At 43.5% G+C, this 12,570-nt stretch overlaps 1 pseudogene; it reads left to right on the plus strand.

The window, feature by feature from the left end:
- The window catches only part of LOC139551679 (fibropellin-1-like), a 54,522-nt pseudogene that overhangs the window by 20,501 nt on the left and 21,451 nt on the right, over positions 1 to 12,570 (plus strand).

A 12,570-nucleotide genomic window follows, 5' to 3' on the forward strand; every position in this document is an offset into this window, starting at 1 on the left:
TAAGGGGCAGCAGCTCCGGGATAAGAGGCAGCAGCTCCGGGCTGAGGGACTCTGGCGGGTCCGGGCTGAGGGACTCTGGCGGGTCCGGGCTGAGGGACTCCGGCGGGTCCGGGCTGAGGGACTCCGGCGGGTCCGGGCTGAGGGACTCCGGCGGGTCCGGGCTGAGGGACTCCGGCGGGTCCGGGCTGAGGGACTCCGGCGGGTCCGGGCTGAGGGACTCCGGCGGGTCCGGGCTGAGGGACTCCGGCGGGTCCGGGCTGAGGGACTCCGGCGGGTCCGGGCTGAGGGACTCCGGCGGGTCCTGACTGGACGGCTCTGAAGGCTGGTCCGGTCTGGCGGAAGGCTCTGGCTGGATCCGGTCTGGCGGAAGGCTCTGGCTGATCCGGTCTGGCGGAAGGCTCTGGCTGATCCGGTCTGGCGGAAGGCTCTGGCTGATCCGGTCTGGCGGAAGGCTCTGGCTGATCCGGTCTGGCGGAAGGCTCTGGCTGATCCGGTCTGGCGGAAGGCTCTGGCTGATCCGGTCTGGCGGAAGGCTCTGGCTGATCCGGTCTGGCGGAAGGCTCTGGCTGATCCGGTCTGGCGGAAGGCTCTGGCTGATCCGGTCTGGCGGAAGGCTCTGGCTGATCCGGTCTGGCGGAAGGCTCTGGCTGATCCGGTCTGGCGGAAGGCTCTAGCGGCTCCTGTCTGGCGGACGGCTCTGTAGGCTCTTGGCAGACGGGCGGCTTTGCAGGCTCATGGCAGACGGGCGGCTTTGCAGGCTCATGACAGACGGGCAGCTTTGCAGGCTCATGGCAGACGGGCAGTTCAGGCGCCGTTGGGCAGACGGGCAGTTCAGGCGCCGCTGGGCAGACGGGCAGTTCAGGCGCCGCTGGGCAGACGGGCAGTTCAGGCGCCTCTGGGCAGACGGGCAGTTCAGGCGCCGCTGGGCAGACGGGCAGTTCAGGCGCCGCTGGGCAGACGGGCAGTTCAGGCGCCGCTGGGCAGACGGGCAGTTCTGTAGGGAGGAGACGGAGAGACAGCCTGGTGCGCGGTACCGGAACTGGAGGCACTGGGCTGGAGACACGCACCATAGGGAGAGTGCGTGGAGGAGGAACAGGGCTCTGGAGATGCACTGGAAGCCTGGTGCGTGGTGTCGGCACTGGTGGTACTAGGCTGGGGCGAGAAGGTGGCGCCGGATATACCGGACCGTGAAGGAGGACACGTGCTCTTGAGCACCGAGCCTCCCCAACCTTACCAGGTTGAATGGTCCCCGTAGCCCTGCCAGTGCGGCGAGGTGGAATAGCCCGCACTGGGCTATGCAGGCGAACCGGGGACACCACCTGTAAGGCTGGTGCCATGTACGCCGGCCCGAGGAGACGTACTGGAGACCAGATACGTTGGGCCGGCTTCATGGCACTCGGCTCGATGCCCAACCTAGCCCTCCCAGTGCGGCAAGGTGGAATAGCCCGCACTGGGCTAAGCACGCGTACTGGGGACACCGTGCGCTTTACCGCATAACACGGTGTCTGACCAGTACGACGCCCTCTTACTCCACGGCAAGCCCGGGGAGTTGGCTCAGGTATCCAACCCGGCTTCTCCACACTCCCCTTTAGCCCCCCCCCCCCCAAGACATTTTTGGGTGTTACTCACGGGCCTCCAGCCTTGCTTCCGTGCTGCCTCCTCATAACGTCGCCTCTCCGCTTTCGCTGCCTCCAGCTCCGCTTTGGGGCGGCGACACTCCACTGGCTCTGCCCAGGGTCCTTTACCGTCCAGGATCTCTTCCCATGTCCAATCCTCCTTCTCCCACTGCTGCTGTCGTGGCTGTCCGTTAACCCGCTGCTTGATCTGGGTTTGGTGGGTGATTCTGTAACGGCCGTCCCTCGGTGAGTGAGTAGACCAAGGCGCAGCGGGTGATGAATACATAATGTTTATTTGACAAGACGGAAAAACACGAAACGAAATACACTTGAATGATTAACAAAATAACAAAACGAACTAGACAGACCTAAACTATGAACTTACATGAAACGAGGAACACATAAACAGGAACGACCGAGACGAGACAGTACCGTGTGGTGCAAATTACACAGACACAGCGACAATCACCCACAAACAAACAGTGAGAACAACCTACCTTAATATGACTCTCAATTAGAGGAAAACGCAAAACACCTGCCTCTAATTAAGAGCCATACCAGGCAACCCAAAACCAACATAGAAACAGCAAACATAGACTGCCCACCCAAAACTCACGCCCTGACCATCACACATACAAAACAACAGAAAACAGGTCAGGAACGTGACAATTCCACTTTTATATTATCGGTTATTGTGTGCATATCAGTGACACAAAATCTAAATTTAACCTTAATTTCAAGCTGTAACACAACAAAATGTGAAAAAACTAAAGGGGTGTGTATACTTTCTGAAGGCACTGTATACAGTATGTGTGTGTGTCAACATACGTTTGTGTGTGTGTGTGTGTGCGAGAACAGGCAAAGACCCTCGTGGTGGTAATCTGAGCAGGTATCCTGCTATCAGTAGTTTAGAGGACCAATGGTATTGGCTGGGAGCGATTAAGACCAAGAAAGGCTATCAAGGTCAGTTCTGACCTGCCTCTAAGGAGTGAAAGAGGGTTGCATGGGCAAACATTTTTTTGGGAAAAGGGGTGTGAGTCAGGGTTGTCCACGCAGTCCGTTCTCATTTCAGTAGAATTTCTTTCAGCATTTTAGAAAATAATTTCATTCAGAATAGCCTATGTCACGGTATAGCTCTACTGCTCTCTGGGACCATTTCTGGTTCACTACAGGCCAAACTGAGGGGGCTGCACTTACATACAATATTAATACTGATTTACAGTCTATACTCCAAACAAATGTTGTGTTCCTAACCATGTAGTGTGCCATATACTTATTGTCAGAGATAAGAGTTAGCCTTAAATAACAGGTACATGATAAGATGTTAATATGATGAGCATAGAGAAATAGGTACATGGGGCATGGATGCACAGGATATGGGGTAACATTTACTGTCCATCTCAGGGTCTTCACTTCTGGTTCTCGAGAGCCCTGATTGAACCGATCAACTAATCATCGAGATTTGAATGATCTGAACCACTGTTATAGTACTGGGCTGGAAGGAAAGCCTGCACACACTGAGCCTCTCCAGGACTAGGAAAGAAGAACGCTGTTATATCTTATCACAATCTTTCATTATACAGCTGTAATTACTCCAAATGTAGTGTGACTATCATCATTATAATAATTAGTGCTTTGTGCATAATGCAGGAAAAAAGTACCACAGAATCTAAATTGTTTTGGTTCTAAACTTTTGAATTAAAAACAAATGACAAATGTAGTTAGTTTCACTCATGGGTATAGAGGTGTGTAATGTTGAGTGCAATGAAGTCCAACTTCTGGGACCCTTTTTTTCTTTACCACGGTACTTTTCACCTCAACAGGAGACTATGACTACGTCTACTGACTTAGTTAATGTTACTCTGCCTGGTCTCAAATAGGTTTTGCCATGCAGGAGGCTAAAACCTGCCAGAAGCTGAAGTTTAATCCTCTGTGTTCCTACAAACACACAGAAAGCCCCATGCAGGAAAGGCTCAAAGGGAGACAAGGACCCGTTAAAACCAAAATTAGATGCAACAACCTGCCTTCTGGCGAGCCAGCAAAGTGTTCCTCCATGAGTGGTCCTCCATCTTTCTTAACCCACTACCGCCCCAACCCCCACCACTGCTGCTACCACCCCATCCCAGCATCCATTACGCTGACAGGAGAGTTGGAGGAGGAGGTTGTCAGGAGAGGTCGCTGGCCCTCCCGAAGGCCCCTGCATAACTTTTGGTGCTGCCATGGCAACCCCAATCTGCTGGACACTTTTTGGGGGAGTTTTGGTGGAAGTCATGTGTTTACCGGTCACTTTCCCAGACTCGGGGGTAGAATGCACACACATGCACGCGCAAGAAAGGAATTCCTAAATGCTTTCCGGTATCCAAGGGTTGCCAGTGTCAGGTGTGTAAATGTGTATGAAAGAGTGTGTGTGGCTGCTCTAGACAGTAGAATGAATGAAAAACACAATAGCCTGTAGAGACCCCAGGAAGCACCCTGTGGCTTCTCTTTGAGTCTCGTTAGAACCTTTTGGACGCTGCTTGCTTATCGCTGAGCTATTTACTTTTGTAGATGTCTTTACGCTACAGATCTAGCCGTAAGCTCTGCCTGTTGTGACAGAGCGTTCAGCTTGGCGATAAGCTGATCAAGGGATTTCTCTTGGCCTGAAAATAACACCGACTTTGATTAGATGGTCTCACAATAGGGGACTTTATCATGGATTTTATCATGAGGTTCCATTGTCAAATTAGGTTTGTATTTCATATAATGTACTACGGATAACCAAGTCCCAAGCCTAGCCCCCATGTTATGGTGTCTAAATTCTGGATTCCCATACTGCTAGGTTGGAGGACAGAACCATGCTGATAACTTGCAATAATCGCAGGCCTTAACAAGGAGTTGTAACAAAGACATCCTCCCCAAATCACAGATAGAAAACTCTTTCCAAAGTGAATATATCACCACCCTGAATTTTTTCCAAACAGCCTGTAGTTGTCACGTCAGTCCATCCCAAATAAGTCCAGGTGCATCCTGTTTCCATTGATCATCCTTGAGACCTTTCTATAACTTGATTGGAGTCCACCTATGGTAAACTCAAGTGATTGGACATGATTTGGAAAGGCACACACCTGTCTATATAAAGGTCCCACATTTGACAGTGCTCCGAGACATGATTGTGTCGAGGCACAGATCTGGGAAAAGGTACAAAAAAAATCTGCAGCATTGAAGGTCCCCAAGAACACAGTGGCCTCCATCATCCTTACATGGAAGAAGTTTGGAACGACCATGACTCTTCCTAGAGCTGGCCGCCCGGCCAAACTAAGCAATCGGGGGAGAAGGGCCTTGGTCAGGGAGGTGACCAAGAACCTGATGGTCACTCTGACAGAGCTCTAAAGTTCCTCTGTGGAGATGGAAGAACCTTTCAGAAGGACAACCATCTCTGCAGCTCTCCACCAATCAGGCCATTATGGTAGAGTGGCCAAGCCGGAGCCAAAAGGCACCTAAAGGAATCTCAGACCATGAGAAACAAAATTCTCTGGTCTGATAAAACCAAGATTGAACTCTTTGGCCTGAAACCATCAGGAGAAAATGTGGCACCATCCCTACAGTGAAGGATGGTGGTGGCAGCATCATGCTGTGGTGATGTTTTTCAGCGGCAAGGACTGGGAGTCTATTCAGGATTGAGGCAAAGATGAGCTTTGCTGCACAGCTATTCCAGCCAGAGCCCGGACTTGAACCCAAACGAACATGTCTGGAAAGACCTGAAAATAGCTGTGCAGCAACGCTCCCCATCCAAATTGACAGAGCTTGAGAGGATCTTCAGAGAAGAATGGGAAAAATTCCCCAAATACAGGTGTGCCAAGTTTGTTGCGTTATACCTAAGATTACTTGATGCTGTAATCACTGCCAATGGTGCTTCAACAAAGTACTGAGTAAAGGGTCTGAATACTTATGTAAATGTGATATTTTTTTATTTTTATTATTATAAATTACCAAAATTAAAAATCTGTTTTGGCTTTGTCATTATGGGGTATTGTGTGTAGATTGATGAGGAAAAAAACTATTTAATACATTTTAGAATAAGGCTGTAATGTAACAAAATGTGGAAAAAGTCAAGCGGTCTGAATACTTTCCAAAGGCACTATATATCTAGACTGATGGACATTTTGGCAAAGCCATAATGGTGACTTAGTTTCAGTAGGGTGAGTCTATGGCGTTCACATTCCAAAGTGACTCTCTCCGTACCACATGTTCACCTGCTCCATATAGATCTGAATGGCTGCCTCTCTAATACCATGTTTTCAATACAGTGGAGGAAGTTCCATTGAATTAAAACTGACGGGCACATTATGGTAGGAGACTATAACACAGTGTTAAGTACCTCAATGGACCGTAAAGGTAATCACTCTACAAATTACCGTCACTGTGCCCTTAAGGAAATCACAAATATTATGGACACATTAGAAATAGTGGATATTTGGAGACTAAAAAACCCCGACCTAGTGAGATATACATGGAGGAGACTTAATCAAGCTAGTCGTCTTGACTACTTTCTTGTCTCTTTCTCTCTTGCATCAAAGGTTAAAAAAGTTTGGAAAAGGTGACAGAATGCGATCGGATCATCATCTAATTGGCCTTCACATAACTCTTATAGAATTTCCACGTGGACGGGGATATTGGAATGTAATCAAAGTTTGCTGGAGGACAACTTATTTTTAACTAAGACAAAATAATTTATAACTGAATTTTGCCAGTATAATATAGGTTCAGCAAATCCCCTTATTGTTTGGGAAACCTTTAAATGTACCTTCAGAGGTCATTCAATTCAATATTCTTCAATAATAAAAAAGCAGTTTCTGGCTAAAGAGACAAGACTAATAAGGGAAATCCATGAACTAATAGTACAGGTAGATAGCATTAAAAACGATACTACAGAGATACAAAATAAGTTAGAGGAAAAACAAAAAGAACTTGAGGAACTTATTCAAGAACGATCTAATGTAATCTATTACAAAAATAAAGCAAACTGGATGGAATATGGAGAAAAATGCACAACATTCTTCCTGAATCTCCAATACAGGAACGCTAACAAAAATAATTTGCAGAAACTCGTTACTGAAGACGGAGTCATCTATGATTCTCCAAATATTTTAAAAGAGGAAGCTAATTATTTTAGGCAGCAGTTCTCTCAGCAGTCTCATCCTCTCCCACTGAATGAAGATTACGGTAAGGAATTCTTTCCAAATAATATATAAAATGGAAAATTAACAAATGTACAGAAAGATCAGTGTGAAGGTAAAATTACAGAGGAAGAACTTTGAGGCTATTAAATCCTTTCAGTCTGGAAAAACAACAGGGCTTGATGGCATACAGGTAGAGATATATCAAGCCTTTTTCAATATACTGAAAGCTCCATTGTTCGATTGTTTTAACTACTCCTATAGAAATGGTAGTCTGTCAGGTACTCAGCAGGAAGGTCTGATTTCTCTGTTATTAAAACAAGACCCAGATGGCAAATATAAAGACCCAGTCTATCTTAAAAACTGGACGCCCCTTACACTGCAATGTTGTGATGCAAAAATACTAGCGAAATGCATAGCACTCAGAATTAAAAGGATTTTTACCAGGTATTGTTCATCCTGATCAGAGGTTTTTTACATGGACGATACATTGGAGATAATATACGACAACTATTAGAAATAATAGAACATCATGAAACATATAAGAAGCCAGGCCTGGTATTATAGCAGGTTTTGAAAATGCATTTAATAAAGTAAGACTGGATTTTTTCAATTTCGGTGATTCTCTTATAAAATGGGTAAAAGTAATGTATAGCAACCCCAGGTGTAAAATAGTAAATTGTGGTTACGTCTCAGAGAGTTTTGAATTGTCAAGATGAGTTAAACAATGGTGTCCACTGTCACCATGTCTATTCATTATGGCCATCGAAATGCTAGCTATTAAAATCAGATCCAGTAACAACATTAGAGGATTAGAAATCCAAGGCTTAAAAACAAAGGTGTCCATGTATGCCAATGACTCAAGTTTTATATTAAGAGAGGTAAATACCTGGCTATTTATGGAAAAATTGCCCTGATTAACTCATTAGTCATATCTCATTTTACCCACTTACTTATGGCGCTGCCTAGTCCTGATGATTCGCTTTACAAATCATATGAGCAAAAAATATTTTGCTTTATCTGCGACGCTAAACCAGACAAAATAAAGTGTGCCTATCTATATAATGAATATGAATTACGTGGGTTGAGATTATTAAATATAAAAGCACTAAACCTCTCTTTCAAAAAGCTTCACTTATTCAAAAGTTTTAATATGAACCCTAAATGGTTCTCAAGTAGATTACTAAGAAAAGCTCATCCATTGTTTAAAAATGGCCTTTTTGCCTTTGTGCAGATTGCCATGTCTCATTTTCGATTAATTGAAAATTGTACTTTTTTTCCAAAGTATCTCTCTTTTTCAAACAAGCATTGCAGAGCTGGCTACAATTTCAATTTTACCCCCCTGAAAGATATAACTAATATTACAATAAATATTATGGCTGAACTCAAATGTGCTGGTTGATAAAATACCTGTATTTAAAGGAAAGATGTTTGAAAAGGGTATTTTGTTCTTAAATGATATTGTAAATTGGAATGGTAGAGTTATGTCTTTCATGGAGTTATCAGAATTCTACAGGAAGGTCTGCTCAATCCAAAAGTACAACCAATTGATTACATCATTACCCCAAAAATGGAGGAGGCAGGTGGCAGCGGGAGGAGGTAGAGAACGGGTCTGTCTGCCCAATATTAAACATCAAAACTGGCAGAGGAATAAAAATAGCATAAATAGGAAAGTATACCAGTTTCATTTGAGGACCAGGATGTTGACAACTGCCATACAGATTGCAAAATAGTTGGGAAGAGATTTTTGATGTACCAATTCCATGGTACAGAGTGTGTGAGTTCATATATAAAACAATGCAAGATTCAAGACTTCGTGCTTTTCAGCTAGAATTATTATATAGAATTTTTGCCACCAACAAAATGTTGAATATTTGGGGCATAAAATCATCGAAGCTCTGCAGATTTTGTTGTGAGGATACAGAATCAATAGACCATTTGTTTTGGTATTGCCCTCAGGTAGCCTGTTTCTGGTCTCAGGTTCAGGAATGGCTGAAAATGCATAGCAATGATCTAAAATTGACCCTAGAAATAATACTGTTAGGAGATCTGGAGAGACCCGGTCAGTCAATTACTAATATACTAATATTCCTAGTAAAAGTATTTATCTTCAACTCGCAATCTATGGATTCTATTCGATTAGATAGATTGAAATTATACGTCAAACATCACAGCATGTTTGTAAGATATATGTTGCTGGCATATATCTACCCAAGAGGGTGGCCAGCAGAGATAGGTGGGATGGGCTGAGGGAAACTGAGGGTTGGGATGTGGAATTGGAGACAAGTGGGAGTGGAGTTGCTGTGCGGGAGATAGAATGATGGTCAAAGATAAAAGTAAAAAATAAAGTCAAAATAAAACATAATAAAAAGTATGTTTGAATGACACTGGGGGACACTTTTTTTACAGCTAATGCCAGATGTCCGTTAATTAACTGTCTGTCAATAAGCTCTAAACTATCTGTGTAAAACAAAACCAATGAAAATGGGCTTGTTGTGTATGTGATATTTCAGTTTTAAGTTATATATTTGTAAAAATGTGTAAATATCTGTCTGTGCTTTGTCGTTATGGGGTATTGTGTGTAGAGGTAAAACATTGAATCCATTGTAGAACAAGGCTGTAACGTAACGTCAAGGGTTTTGAATACTTTCTGAAATGCACAATGCGGATTGAATCGAGCAGAATGTGTGTAGTACTGAGCATAGCGATGCACTTCCTGTGCTGGGATAAAGGGCACGGATCACCATAGAAATAGAATCACTAGAACATATGTCCCAATTCAAGTCGATGGGTCTGTGATGTGTGGACCGCCAGTGTCACAATCGTCTTCTGGTGAAAGAGTGGACCAAGGCGCAGCGTGATACGAATACATCTTCCTTTTTATTGAGAGAAGATGAACACGAAACGAAACAATTTTACAAACTAACAAAAAACGACTGTGAAGCTACAAAACGAAAGTGCAGACACAAGCTACTAACGTTTAGACATAGACAATTACCCACAACCTGCCTAATGCCTATGGTTACCTTAAATATGGCTCCCAATCAGAGACAACGATAGACAGCTGTCTCTGATTGAGAACCACTCAGGCAACCATAGACATACCTAAACACCTACACTGAACACAACCCCATCAACTCTACCAAAACCCCATAGACAATACAAACACCCTTGACTAGACAAAAACACACAAACATCCCCCATGTCACACCCTGACCTAACTAAAATAATAAAGAAAACAAAGATAACTAAGGCCAGGGCGTGACAGCCAGACATATTGAACATACCCATAGGGCTAAGAGCGTTGTCATCAAGGCAAAGGGTGGCTATTTTGAAGAATCTAAAGTGTAAAATATATTTTGATTTGTTTAACACTTTTTTGGTTACTACTGTACATGATTCCAAAAGGTGTTATTTCATAGTTTTGATGTCTTCACTATTATTCTACAATATAGAAAAATTGTAAAAATAAAGAAAAACCCTTGAATGAGTTGGTGTGTCCAAACTTTTGCCTGTTTCTGTATATATAACAATAATATTTATTGTTATTGCCAATGTTTTTGTATCAAAACCAAATGACTTACAATCTGGACCAAAGCTGGTTGTGATTCGCATTAAGAGTGGCACTCAATATACAACATTGTGCCATCACAGTGCTAGCACAGAAGTGTACTGGCGTCACCCCATATCATGATGTCATAACAATATCATAACAGACCATCACACCAACTTATCCCTCCAAACATGTAAACGGCTCTCAAATGTGACAATGACAAATAAAAGTTGTAATGACTTGTTATGGCATCTCAACTGTATTCGGGTATTATTATACTGTATAATGTTTCAATCAAGCATTGCTGCCATCCAGAACTGTCCATAATATTGCACAACAATAACCTATCTCCTATTCTTCTCCTCAGGGATATTCTTCACGGCAACCAGCAGCAAGTGCTTGTTTGGGCCCTGCCAGAATGGTTTCACCTGTGTGGACACCATGGATAACTACGCGTACCTCTGCTCTCCTCGCGACGAGGTCCGCTACATGGGCAAAGACTGCGACAAACTATATGATGTATGCTTTTTCGCTGCCTGCTCAGACTGCACTAGCACCCCTGGCATGTCCAAATACCACTGTGTCTGCCCCAAAGGATTCACCGGGGACAACTGCACTGAGGAAGTGGACGAGTGCCATAGCAACCCTTGCTTTGAGCCCCATACAAAGTGCAACAACCAGGTCAACGGCTACTTCTGCTGATGTCCGCCCAGCTACGGAGGAGAGGACTGCCAAGAGCAAGTGACCGACTGCATTGACGAGCCGTCTCTGAACAATGGGACTTGGATTCGAGTGCCACTGTGCGCTGGGGTTCGAAGGGGATCCTTGTGAAGAGGACGTGGACGAGTGTGCATCGCACCCTTGCCAGAATGGGGCAATCTGCATGGATGGCAGAAACGGTGCTGAAATAGTTGACCACGTCATTCAGTGATATTTATTCCACTAGTAATTCGTGATGGATCCATAACGAAATAAACATCTGCATTACAATTATAATGCAGGGTTAATAAAAATGTAAATGTTTGTAGGGGTTGATGCATTTTTTTGTTGCGGCAAATCTGGTTTTAGAGTACTTAAAACAATGCATTTGGTATTTGGTGGACTCTGTAAGATGGACTCACTGATGGTTGAAGATGATGAGCGATCGGCAAAGACAATCAACGTCGCTCTAATCACAGTCAGAAGAAACTTTAGTAGACTTATGGAAAGGCTTGTTAAGACATATATATATAATTATTATAATAATTTTTAAAATTCCAGAACATTAACCATTAATATAATGTTTACATACCCTACATTACTCATCTCATATGTATATACTGTACTCTATACCATCTACTGCATCTTGCCATCTTTATGTAATACATGTATCACTAGCCACTTTAAACTATGCCACGTTTATGTTTACATACCCTACATTACTCATCTCATATGTATATACAATACTCGATACCATCTACTGCATCTTGCCTATGCCGTTCTGTACCATCACTCATTCATATATCTTTATGTACATATTCTTTATCCCTTTACACTTGTGTGTATAAGGTAGTAGTTGTGGAATTGTTAGGTTAGATTACTCGTTGGTTACTACTGCATTGTCGGAACTAGAAGCACAAGCATTTCGCTACACTTGCATTAACATCTGCTAACCATGTGTATGTGACAAATAAAATTGGATTTGATTTGATGTATGACCTCTTGTTTTGAATCTCATTGATTTCTTTATCAAGACAAGTCTCCATGCAGGTCTCAGATTAGCGCAAAACGGTGCTGAAATAGTTGACCACAGGTCATTCAGTGATATTTATACCCATAGTAATTCGTTATGGATCCACGAAATAAACATATGATGGTTGAAGATAATGAGCGATCTGTAAAGGCAATCAACATCGCTCTAATCACAGACAGAAGACAGTTGAAGAAACTTGTGTGGACCGGCCGGGAGTAGGCCTAGGCTACTAAGGGACTGCGAGTGAAGAGCAAAATTATCCTAACATTTCCAAATAGAAATCTGATTGATTTATCAAGTCTAGTTCCCATGCTTTGTCATTCAGTGATATTTATTCCCTATTGTCCTGCTGATAGTTGAAATAAACATCTGCATTTTGAAAGAGTATTTTTATCATTATTTTATTAATGAAAGCATAAATACTGTACAGTATATGCTTGATCTGACATAGACTATCCTTTTTAAAGGTTGAAGAGTCTATTGTCCTGCTAATATCCCATCCTAGAAACGTTG

Source organism: Salvelinus alpinus, chromosome 24 (genome assembly GCF_045679555.1).
Source record: "Salvelinus alpinus chromosome 24, SLU_Salpinus.1, whole genome shotgun sequence".
NCBI lineage: Eukaryota > Metazoa > Chordata > Actinopteri > Salmoniformes > Salmonidae > Salvelinus > Salvelinus alpinus.